We start from the raw sequence: 12,184 nt of genomic DNA on the forward strand, positions 1-12,184 counted from the left end.
GTGCTTCTCGAGAAATGGACCATGCACTTAGCAAGGTTCGCTTTCTGGCCTCTTTCTTTGTGGCAATCCTGTCATTTTTTCCTGATGGTCTTGCAGGAGAAGGATTAAGCTTGACCAGCGGGAGAGGATAGGGTTTATAGAGCTAAGCACAGCATGAACTGACCCCCAGGCCAGACAATCCCAAGAGATCGATAATCAATAAAGACAGGGAAATTCATACTCCTAATGTCGGCGAATCGGTCTCTGTTCAGCTAGCTACCAGTGGATATCCCGATCGGACATGAGGGTCCGAAGGAGAAGAAGAAGAGGAATTAGCCGCAGGTTTAGTCTCATCTCTAATCAATTAGGGAAGAAAAGGACATATTAGAAAGAGTCTGCAGGAACAGGTCTCACTGTGTCATGCGATGGACCAAGAGAAGACAAATCCAATCTATTCAGTCAGCTAAGCAAGCATCATGAACTGTCCTAAAGGTCCCAAGGCGATGTTCAATTCAAATTGAAAGTATAAGGGTCGATGTAATTGAGAAATGGAGTATGAAGGGCATCCATAATGGCTGTTTTCAAGCTTAAACATTGCCCGTAGAATGAATACCAGGAAGAGAGATAGGGCTGAGCTAGCTGAATCGAAGAGCGTGAAGGATGCGAACTGAGACGTTTCGGTCCTTCTTCCCTCAGATACTTTTTTTTTTAAGAGCTAGCATAAGAAGTTCGTGGCTTATGTTATCAAAGCAACCAACGATGTCGGATTTTCTTAGTCTATCAACCTGACCTCAACTTTGGACTTGCGTAAAGAAGGTGATGGAGCCTCTTCCCGTTCTACAATAGTAAGTAAACTAATCAGCTCGTAGCAGAAGTCTTGTCTTGACCAGCTATAGAATCCATCCTTGAGGAAGAAGCTCGGCGCCGGCCCTTTCTTTTTTTAAATATCCGAATTGCTATGGTATTTTAGGAGTTCACCTTGAAAGGAGTTCTTTTTAGTTTAGTGCTGGAGGAGACGCAAGATCCATTCCTAGATTCTTGCCCTTGTAAAGGCGGACGAAGGACGGGAGTTTCAAACTCGGCCCACTATTATTCTAAAGTCAAACGGGGGAACTCTTTCAAGAAAGTCAAGTGCCCTCCCGGCCTCCTAGCTTCAAAAACTGCTTGCTGTTACTTAGGATTAGGATTTCCATAGGTGCTTGACTTGTGGCGAAAGGAAGGGAAAGGCCTGTTTCAACTAGATTTTCTGCACCCTAGCCAATAAAAAAATGGAATAATCTTGGATAAAGAGAAGAGGATAGCCCCGAAGCTTCTTTAAAGAGGCTAGGCGGATTCTAGGATTCTAGTACTAGACTACTTTTTCTGATAGAGCGGGTAGAGCAGATAAGCCTGACAAGTAGGTGGAACCCTTCTGTTTTTGTTCTTCTCCACATTCTGACCGGGTGATCCAGAAAGTTGCCTATGATTTGTTCAACTGATAGCCTGATTAGTCTATTTTTGAATAGATTAGTCAAAGTCTGAGCTTAGAATGAATATAGGCTGATGCTGCCCAAACAGACGCTTTATCTGATACAACTGAGACTTCCGGGTTTGGTTAAGTAATCTGTCTATTCATCAGTCAGTTCGGACAAGATCTCTATCTCTTGAATTGTTGGACAATCAGATGCTTTCGAAGAATCGGACCAACCGAGGATATCCATTGGAAAATAAGGCAGATCGCAGGAGAGCGGAGTTACACGGAAAGTCCTTTTTGTCAAAGATGACTGATGGATATCCTCTAGCGGGATCAGACCTGGAACAAGATAGCATCCCGTAACAAGAGACCTTCTCTTAAGAATATCCATTGGTTGCGGATAAGATCTATGGAGTGTGTCAAGCCCTAAAGGGGGAGAGTACCAGCCACGTGGAATCTTGACAAGGAAATCGAATGCTTAACGCGAGCAATTCCAAGATCGGGTTCTGCCACCAACTCGACTTCGGTAGATGATCAAGTTTCTTTCACCAAACCGGGGGAGGTGATAGTCTAATAATCAGGAGTTAGTCAGCGGAGCATAGAGTTTTGGAATAGAAAGAAAGATTGAAGAAAGGCTACCTTGTTACGAACGAACTTCAAATACAGAAAAGTCTACTCAAGTCATTAGAAGTAGGATGAGCACTAGGATAAGGCTTAGAAGTCGCTAGCTAGATGTCGCGTCTGAGGGTGTAACATTGATTCGCGTCTTAGGTTTCGCCCTTCGAGTTGCATATATTAGATTCAATCGCGTTTTAGGGATCTCACGGGACTTTACCAAACGATGTCGATACCGGACTCTTCGGGATTGGGGAAAGAGACTAACTAACGGACGATGTCGATAGAAGACGCTTTTTGATAATAAGGATACGGGGCGATTTGCCTTTTCTTTAACTCTTGGGAGAAGGGCAGTAGGATTAGAAAAAAGGCCTAACTGCTGTTGAAGGAAAGGAGGCTTCTGGCCCGGCTGGTCCCGCTGGAGAGGAGAGTTTTGACTGCGAAGGAGGCAGGGGCTCGAAAGCAAGAAGCAATGAGCTGCGCGAAAGCCGTTGCGCTAACGCGCCCTTCTTTCTTTCTACATCTTTCTCTTTCTACACACTGCTTTTCGTTGGAAAAACCAACGCAAATATCCTAGCCAGCACATTTGATGAGAACTCACCACAATAGTTGTTTTCTAACGCCAGCAGCCCTTCTCACAAGGATCATTCCCTTCTATCTTTGCTAAGGGCTACTTCATAAACGATTTACAGATCATGAAAGGTTTGCCCGTCGGCTAAAGCGACTTGATCCACTACTTCCGCTCACGACTTGGAGAAGAAATAGGTATCGTCCTCGTCTGCCGTCTCGGTATAACTGTGACTTTCTTTTATTCTTTACTGTTGTGTTGATAAAAACCCACCAAGCAAACAAGCTAGGGATGATCGCGCTAGAAAACAGCCTTCTAGTTATAGTAGGCTAGAAAGTAGCGACGGAACTTACGCATTAACAGAATTAGGAGTGAAAGAAAGAGCCCGAACACCTTTTTTATTGCACCAAGAGCGGGGGCCTAGCTTATCCTTGCTAGATATACCAGCTGGCATGAAAACAGCTCTAGCAGCTATAGTCTCATATCTTTAAGTCTTTATTAGGACCCTGTACTGTAAGATGAATAGCTTTTCTAGATGATATGGTGGGAGGAAAATCCACTATGATAGTCTCAATTCCAGCTCTCTCAAATCCACTCATAAAAGCATAGCGAGAGATAGCAGCTTCTATCTAGGTTCTAGTTAAACTCCCTGGTTATAGGGGCTTATAATAGTACTGGAAAGGAAAAGGAGTATTGTATATCGTATCCTAGTACAGGAAATAAATATGTTATAAAAGAGGAAAGATTATATGAATTCATGAATGCAATGAAGCAAGCCAAGATCAATGGATGAGCCTCCTCTACGGATGCAAAGAACTCCTGCACCTTCTTTCATGAATGGGAAATCCGAAAGCGATTCGCTTATGAATCTCCTATTGAAGAGTTATACTATGATCGCTCTGTGGTCCCCATGGAGAAGCCTCTCGGAAAGATGGAGATCGGTAGGGCAGATAAGCGCTTTTCTACCCAAGACCAATACGGGAGGAAACTTAGATTCAAGGATTTTTGCCGACATCCAGATGTAGCTCTGCCGGCCCTTTTAAGTTCAACTGCTAAGATAGCAAAATCGTAAGGTTCACAGTCAGAATCTCTTACCTTATTATCTCTTGGTAAGAGAAAATAAGTCCTATCCTTCCTTGCGGAAGTTGATGCTTAGCTTAGCCGTCCAATCGTTCTATTGAATAGTTGTTCTCAAGACTTTCAATCACGTCTTGAAGACGGTAAGGCCCGAGAGGGCGCATGTGCTCTTCTTTCCTTAATTCATTAATAATATCGCCCAATTCGTTTTCACGGGTAGTGACCCAATTAGCGATCCAGTCAGAATCTACAATAATGTTTTGCTGTTGTTTTATTCGATCCACATCTTTCTTCATCTTGGGAAATTTATAATGGACGTTTCCCCGTCAGAAGCATATTTCTCTTTGGAGGTTGAAGCAGCAGTTGTTTCGTGTGCCTTTTCAGCGCCAGATGAGGGTCGATGTAATTGAGTATGCCCGCAGGGTTCATATGTTTTGTGAGAACGTCTATAGGATCAAAAAGAGCACAAATGACTGTCAAAAAAACGAAAGAAAAGGCCGGACCAATCCCTAAGCGTAAGCCAGAGAAAAAGAGGGCTCGACCCTTCCAAAAGTATGCTTGAAAAACTTCAAGGGAACCGAGTCCCAGACAAAAAAAATAGCACAGTCCCACTAAGATAAAAATTCTTACTAATGAGAATAAAAAGTGTTGCATGCGGGGAGATAATTGACGTTTCATGATACTTCGAATTTCAAAAGTAGGAGTAATTCAAAGGATAAATAAGCTATGGCTTTTGCGCTAAGTTACTTACGTTACGATCTTTCCTCTCTTACGATATTTCTAGTTAGAGGTCAAACAGTCCAAGACGCGCATCCACCGGATAAGCATATAGTTCGTTGTGATCCTCAAGTTCAAGTCGTTTTTCCCTTCGTGGCCCTATCCGCTAATTATGACCCTCGTTTTCTCAAAAAAGAAGACCTTGTTCCTCAATCTTCGGAGAATGCGGCGTTGTATTATTGTAAGTTTTCTGTTCCGAACTAAAAGTAGACGACAAGATTGGATGGACATGGATTTCGTCAGTGTCAATAGGAATGAATAGAAAAGTGTCATGCGCGAGTATCAATTCTCGTTTCCCTACTTTTACGGAATCAAGCCGGGTTGTTTCAAAACATTCTTTAATAAAAAGCAGTCAATCCACTGAGAGAGACTGCCTCTACGCTGGGATCATCCGCACTAGGCTAACTTTTTCTATGATATTTTCTTTTTAGGTTTAAGGAATATGAGACCCGTTCCGCACCTGGATGACTTCATTTCATGCTTCAATCGAGAATGCTTGCTAGCTAGGGTCATTACAAAACCTTTGCCCTTACGGTATCTGTTTTCCTCAATCACTGCTTCTCTAGCATAGGAATGAAGGACGGAGTCGACGCATTGTTTCGCGGTTTTTCCTGCTTCCATATCCATAACCCAGGGACCAGAAAAGGCAATATTCTTTCCAGCTTTAGGGCACGAAAGGATTTGCTGGGGCTTCCGCGACACCCCTTGCTACTAGATGCGCAACTGCGCATCCTTCAGACCTATATGACACTGTCCGAAAAGAAAGACATGGGATTTTTAGGCGTCAGATTCTATTTCTTCTCTTACGATATTTCTAGTTGGATGAAAAGAACGCTCCTTAATGAGGCCTTCTTAGAGGGTTTTTTATTACCCTTTTTTATGAACCCCTTTCCTTTCGATGAAAAACGTCTTGGAACAAGAACTTGTGGAGGCGTTGATTCTCCTTCTTCACTTTCCCTCTTCTTCCCCCTCCCCCGGGGTAGGGCTCCAACTTATACGACGCTTCGAAGGAACGGCATTGCTACTCTTCGTGGACTTTCCATCGAAATTAGTTGAGCTAAGCTTATAGTTAATATTGAATATTGCGGGGAAGGTACATTTCTTTACATCATAAGGATAAAGCATTCTCGCTTATCTTAAATATGTTTTTGAATATGTATAGCTATCAGTATCAACCTAATAATTTATGTGATGAATGAGGAACGAAGTAACTCGACTGTTAAGGAGAGGCTCGATGTAATTGAGGCCATCGATGGCAATAATTTTATACTTGCTCCGCCTCCGCGTTGTTCTGTCATTATTGTTCGTACCTCTTTGATCATTAGTCGAACTAAGACCAATCATGATAAACAATTATCTAGGACCAATTTCCACCTGTATATAGACTCTGCATTGATAGAAATGAAGTTGGTTGTTTTCCCCAATGAAGAAGAGATTTTATCTTGCTTGCTCAGATATAAATCTTCAATGATAATTTCATTTCCTTGCTCGGTGGGATGATATTCTTATATGGATGCGCTAAAAGGCCTTTTCCATCTTGTACTACTTTCTTTATTTGTTCTACCTATACGCTAAGGGATTCTGCTCAGGCTTTACCAACCAATAACGCGAGAGCTGCAGGAAGCTTTGGGTTATAAGCGGTTATCACCTATAACATCCAACTTTGAATAAAAAGTGTCAAAAAAACGAAAGAAAGGCCCTAGCCAAGTTTTATTCTTAGTCTCTTCTACTCAACTGCTTCTAATCCGGTTGTGGCATCCGATCCGGGTTTCTTGGTCTTGCAGCAGGGGTTTTCTTGGCCCTTTTGCTTTAGCTTTCCCTTTTGGAAATTTTAGTATTGTAGGAACTTTCTGTCCTGAATGAAGCAATCTCTTGCTTGTAGTTTATTTAGAAAGGGGGGTAAAAAATCCATTGGGAAGACTCTTACAAAGATAAATCTTTCATTGGCTTTATTGGAACAAGTCCAACAATATATTGATACAACATGAAAAAGTTTTGTTCCTACGTTATTTATATTTAGTCTGATTAGAATCATTTTTGGACAAGTTTATCGCCGCTGCCTTACTTTTATCCCACCTAAAGGCTTGGGCCGGTTCACTTGAGTCCGTTGTTTTCGGGGAGCGAGAAAGAAGGAAAAGAGGCTCCTAGCTAAAGGTAGCTTGTCTCGCCCAGGAGGTGAGAAGAGTTGAGAACAAAGTGGCGAACGGGTGCGTAACGCGCGGGAAAGCCTAGGATGGAATGGTTAGACGTTTCCGTCACATGCATGCTTTGGAGGTTAGCAACCGTCGTGAGTCCTTCTTTCCGGATGTGAACTCTTAGCTTCCGTCTTTCTTGTCTCAGAATTGAAGGATTTTCCGCTTCCACCTCAATTACATCGACCCTGTCTTTCGATCACTCTCAGAACTGAAGCAGCAGACCTTACTGCACTGCCTAACCTTCCTCTTCTGACATTACAGAACAAAAGATCAAGGCACAAGATGGTCACAAGCAGGAGTAGGATAAAAGGTTTCATCTCGAATCCCTTGCATTCATCCTGAGAGTTCTATCCCGAGAAAGTCTGACTAAAGAGCGGATTCCCTTGTCGTTAGATCTGCACTTGAAGGCTCAGTCCTTCTTCTTTACTTTAAAAGAACCAATTTAAGCTGAACCGATTCTTCATCCGGCCTCTACATTTATAGGTTCCCAGTCGGAATCTTGCCTAACCCAATCTAAAGCTAGCTCTGTTCTCCCAGCCTAACTGGGGAATGCACTCCTTTGGCAATCACTATACTATATTCCAACTTCCTTCAATTAGGGAATAGCGCAGATGGATCAATCACGCTGTAAGCTCCCCTCCAATTTCTTTGCTTGACGGTAAGCTTCAAACTAAATCATTTCTTTTTCTTTCTTAGCTTTTTCGAATTGGGAAGAAACTCCTTATTGGTTTCTTTGAGTGATGCAGGTATTCTAAGTCAGCCGGCTACTAGTCAACGTCTTCGCTTTGAAAGCGGGGATAAGGTAGACTGTCCTTGCTTCGGAAGCAGCTACAATAATACTGCTTATGGACCTTGCAAAGGGAAGAGGCACCGAGGGGGGACTAAACTAACAGAAGCTGAGGGATTCACCTGCATCCACACTCCGGTCTAAGGCCTTGGCTGACGTACGATCCCCGCGAAGCTCCTGGGGATCCGATAGTTCGTATACCCGGAGCTATGTAGACAGATTTTTTGGTCTTTACTTTCATTATTCCTAATAAAAAGAAAAAGTCCCTCTTGATAGCACAGGAAAGAGAACTCCGCCTTCTCCTTCGGGAGATTAGATTAGTTATAGGACTTCCTTTAGCTCTAAGACTAGGGATCTAAGGAATTGGTGGGAAATCCTGCAAAGCTAAGATACCACTGTTATAACATCTAAGAAAGAGGAGAGCCTGGCAATGGGTCTTGCACACTAACTCATGAGTAATCCTAGGATTTTCAGTTACCTTCCTTTCACTCTTCAAGTCAGGAAGTGGAAATAGCATAAGAGAGATCCACTAGAGCAACTGCCAATTCCCCGAAGCCCCTAAGAAATAAGACATGGAATGACTAGACTAATTGATAGTCTGCATGGACTCGACACCGCCTCTCCGCGGGTCGCTGTGGCTTCCGATTCGGGTATTGAACCGTCGTGAGTTTTGTTGCGGGACATTAGTTAGATTAGATAGGTGGTCCCCCTTTCTCGCGTAAAAGCCGTTTGTTTTCAGGCCCCTTTACTGGAATAAGTCTGCAGCCTTTGACGACTACAGTCTTTTTTTCCCCCATGTAGTAATATGCTACGCCTTTCCCCGCCCCCCGAACTCGGTATCCATCTATAGAATGGGAAGTGTCTCGCCACAGCGACTCAACAGCCATTTCGGATATCGGAGCTGATGGGAAGGATGAACACTATGATTGCATCCCCTCCTTACCCGGCTGGCATAGAGCTCGTAGCATGCCCACTCCTAGTGATTTACAACCACCCTGAGGCCTATTCTCACTCCTTCAACTAAGAAATGAAAATCAGCACTTGAAGCAGGTAATGAAATTGGCTAGTGCGCTAGAATGAAAATGTCTTGTTCTATTCTAATCTAAGGCTCGGACGTGGAGCTGGCTCTATTAATCGATAAGCAGCGGTTGCTTACCCACGGACCCGTAAGCCTTCTAGGCAAGTGCATAAAAGAGAGCAAGCGTAGGCTACGGCTCGAAAGCCTACGCTCTATACTCGCTTCATATATTACGCTCGTTCGCTAGTGCGCTTGTAGTTTTCTCGCTTGGTTGATTAACAAGACAATAGAGAAGCTAGAACATGCTAAGCCCGCGCGCCGACTTCTATCTTATTTACTTCGGATCGTACTCATCTTCTTCTATGGTTGGACGAGAGACGATCAAAACATAGTCAGCTAGCTAAGTACTACTGGAAGCCACATAGTAATTAGATTGACGTAGTTCTTCCTTTGGCCATACGTCCTACTTCCAGCGATTTCGAACATCACATATGTGAATTGAATGAATATAACCTTTTGAGCATACTCCTTCCTTTATAAGAATGGATTAAGAGTGAAAGAGAATGTCCTATTCCATTTTCTTTTCCTTGATCTAGCTTTCTGACTAACTGAATAGGCTCTCTTTCTTCAGAAATTCTATTGATAGATAGATAGGCTAGTGTAATGTAAGCTATCGCGCAAGACAAAGAGCGGCCTTCCCTTCAACAAGTACTTTGCCGAAGGCATCTCACTTGAATTGGAGAATATATTAAGCATAGGATCATCCCTCAATTACATCGAGCCTCGCTTAGCTCTCAACCTTATCCATAGACGATCTCTATCTCTTCATTGCTATGGTACTCTTTGTAGTAGGTAACTTTCTATACCTGAGCCACTTTACTAACCCTTAGCTTGTGTTCGATACCTCACGCCTTCACTTAATCCAAAAGCTTGCTTCGTGTTCCAACTCAGCGATATGAAATGAATACCATCGTTAGCAATAACTTCCCCTTCGCCTACAGGCCTTTCTTCACCTCTCCCTTGACTCTTCGTTTGTATTCCTTGTTCCTTCCATCTAAGCTCAAAGCTAGCTTCATCGCTAACGTAAGGCTGAATTGAATTTCTTTCTATATGAAATAAAAGAAAGAGTTCACCTAAAAGTTCTTGCTTGCTGAGTTGCTGAGATTAGTCAATATTGCTAGCCAACTCTACCTCGCTTTAGCTCAACCCTTCCCCCTTCTTAGTCAAGCTTGGACGCCCAATCCTTTATGCTGGACTTTACATGCAATTGCTCTACTGGATGGGAGTAGGAAAGGCAGAAGTCTTGGAGAACTGCTTGTGAATGGAGGGTTTAATAGTAAGTTGACAAGGCTACTTTCGAGTGAGTAGGTTTCTTAGTGACTCTCAGTCAATCATTACTAAGGCGCAGGGATTGCTCTTGGATTGATTGCACTTTCTAGCTAAGCTAGAAAATTCCAGATTGATTCAGATTTCATTGATAGAACCCTGCTAGTTCAATCCTCACTTTCCATTCCTAGGGTTATTGAATACTTTACTTGCTTGCTATTGCTAGTTCAATCGTCAGCTCTTGCTTAGTCATTGGACTATATCCATTTGAGGGAAACTTTCTAAACACTACTGCATTTCGGAATTCATCCTTTCCTTCGCCCGATTCTCTCCCTCGTCCTAACGGTTCCTCATCTCTCTTCCGCCCCAGAGTCTATCACAAAGGAAGCAAGAAAGAGAGACCAGAAAGACGAATTAGTCGCTGAAAAATAGAGATCACACTAGCACTTGAATCAGATGAAACTGAATGATCGGGAATAGGCTTAGGCTTTGAATCCTTTGAAAAGAGGAGATTCTAAGTGGATGGAAAGCACGTCTAATCTCCAAGAAGAGGAGGATCTTATTCTTAGACGGATCCATCATTTCCGAAGAGCAGGAAAGAGAAGGAAAAGACTCTGTTTGGAGATGAAAAATCGGGCATGGAAGCACTCAAGCTTAAGTAAATGCCCCTGATACGACTTCGACCACATCGAATTACCAACTCAGAAGAGTACGCTTGAAAGGTAACGAATCCAATCCCTAAAGCAATTGCGGTAAGAAGAGCTATTGGTCTACTGTATCATGGCAGTCGACTCAGTCTTGTCCAGGAAAAGGAAAAAGGGTACTGAAAGTGTCCACATCTCCTCTTGATGTTCTTATTAGCTGCTTCAACTGCACCATTGATTTTCGATCTCCTAGGAGCAGATCTGCTGTGAGATATCTTTCACTGAGTGTATATTCGTTCCATCATCTGACTGTCCAGATTTTTAGCATTGTCTGTAATGATTAGCTTTGATAATTCAAATCGGCAAATAATCTTGCTTTTCAGGAACTTGCATTCAACTGAATGCCGAGCGGCAAGAGGGGTAACTGGATCAGAGCGGGAGTTCGCCTAGCTAGTGTAAGCTGCAACTGCTTTAGCGGGAGTGCTTGAAAGTGGCTGTCTTCACTTAGTCCAAAGAGAGGCGATGGACATCCCTTACTAACCATTGCTCTAGATGCTCTCGTCTCGAAGAGTAAGAGTCATATGGCGATCTTCATTACTAGCTCTGACGACTAGTCCTCTGCTAATGAAATACCTGCAAACAACCCCCTTCTCTTCCTCAACAGGGCATTCGTGCAGAACCCTTTCTTTCAATGTCTTGTCATTCTTCGTGTACAGCTCTTTCTGTCCATCTGATCTTTCCTGTCATCGAAATGGAAGAGGGACAACTAGTTAGCTTTCAATTGGCATTGGCCTACTTACTTCTTCACTTTTCGGCTTAACGACTGCTACCTTTTTCGATTGCTTTCATTCCTTTTTTTGTGTTATACCGTTCGTGCCCTACGACGAGTAGGCAACTGACTCCCTTTAGAGTTGGTTTAACACTAATAAGGGCGCCAAATTGCGAGTGCTATCTAAGAGAAAGGTTGCTTTTTAGGGTTTCCTTCAAACTAGAAATATCGTAGGAGAAGAAAGAGAGCTTTAGAAGCAGCCAATCTTTTCTTTATGCCCCTTCACTCCCATGCCTTTCTTGGTTGGACCAAGGCGATTCCCGTCTTCCGAGAGCAAGTCTCTCTTTTTTGTTTGGGGGAGCAGAGCAGTCAAAGAATGAACCAAAGAAGATGATTGATGAGTTAATGCAGGCCGTGGTCCCTTTTTTAGAGAATTTTCAGTCTCTTCCATCCACTAGTGATATTCCTCTTTCGATTTCTGCTAATTCTCTTCTTGTTTCAGATACAATCCCTCAGGATTACCTGTGGGATGCTCTCGAGAAGGAAAAAGAGAACTGGGAGCTCCTCCGAAACTCGCGGGAATACAAAATAGTAGAACGTCAGAGAGAACAATGCGAAGCAATGATCAAGTCCATTGCTGCAGTATTAAACGAAAAAAAAGGGATCCTGGGGCTGACTATTTCAGACCCCACGGATCTTGATATAGCAACGAGTGTCGTTTTCGACGACCTCTTCGATCGCTTTGAGACTCAGGCCAAGAGAAAAGCCCATTTAAATAGAGTCCTACTAAACATAGGAAATGAAAGAAGTCCGGTTTGGAGAGCATTCCTAAAAGACCTAAAAAGGTTTTTATAAGATAAGTCCGAGTGGGTTCAGTTGAAAATGGTATTGCAGGTCTATCAGATCAGTGGGCAACCATAGTTGACTTTTTTCGTGGTGTTGTTGACGTTGTTGAAAGCGAATTTTGGCCTCGCTT

The sequence above is a fragment of the Sesamum indicum genome, unplaced genomic scaffold, assembly GCF_026168435.1.
Source record: "Sesamum indicum cultivar Baizhima isolate 11 unplaced genomic scaffold, ASM2616843v1 HiC_scaffold_134, whole genome shotgun sequence".
In the NCBI taxonomy this organism is placed as follows: Eukaryota; Viridiplantae; Streptophyta; class Magnoliopsida; order Lamiales; family Pedaliaceae; genus Sesamum; species Sesamum indicum.